Source organism: Gavialis gangeticus, unplaced genomic scaffold (assembly GCF_001723915.1).
Source record: "Gavialis gangeticus isolate Ggan-Ray unplaced genomic scaffold, GavGan_comp1, whole genome shotgun sequence".
NCBI classification, from domain to species: Eukaryota; Metazoa; Chordata; order Crocodylia; family Gavialidae; genus Gavialis; species Gavialis gangeticus.
This window is the reverse complement of record NW_017729024.1, coordinates 30,941,577-30,942,470: the sequence shown is the minus strand read 5'-3', so window position 1 is coordinate 30,942,470 and position 894 is coordinate 30,941,577.

Below are 894 nucleotides of genomic sequence, written 5' to 3'. Positions count from 1 at the left end.
CCCCCCCCCCCCTTATTCTTTCATATTATTTCAGTATGGTGATATTATCATTAGCCAGCAGAAAAGTGACTAGTATACTGTCTCCAAGTCTGGTGCATCCGCTGGCTGGAGACAAGCACTGTGTAAGATTGGCCAGCCCCTGGAAGAAAGCCTCAGCCACACCTAGGGCCGTGTGCAGTATACAAAATGAAGTGAAATGGAAATACTACAAGGCAGGCTGGTTCCTGCTGTAACTGAGTAACTGCTACGATAAGGTCAACCAGAAGGATGCAGCAAAAACCTTTTGGGGGAACTGATTTTTATTTTCCTTTGTTTCCTTTCATGTGACTGCATATATACCCTATGTGTGTGCGTGCGTGCGTGCCTGCGCGCGTGTGTGTGTGCAAGTTCTTCTACAATTTTTCAGTGGTTGCACAACGGTAGATTTGTTTTTAATCTGTTATAATAATTGTGTCAACATACTGTAGAAAATGAGGGGGGTTGTTTTGTGGGGCTTTTTGTATCAACTGGACAGTATGTTTGAGTAAGGTGGTTGTTTGGTTTGGGGTTTTTTTAATTTTATACTTTATTTGTTTCACAGGGTTTTGGTTTTGTTTCTGAATGACTGAAAAGAAAGGTTTCAAGTCAGCTAGTGTGTAGATGGTGTTTAGAAAGTCTGGATGGTCTAGACCAAAGTGTGTAACAAGGGTGCCTGCAGTTCTTTTATTTCATCCTTTGATTTCATCCAAACAAGACTTGTTCACCACTAGTGAACTATGCAGACTGGAATAGATAGATCTGTATCCAAAGCAATGTTTTTGTTTTGTTTTGTTTTTAAAAAAACATCAAAACAGTAGGAGCAGGAAGGTATCAAAAAAAAAAAATAAGCAACTCAACTTTCAACCTTTTTACCAA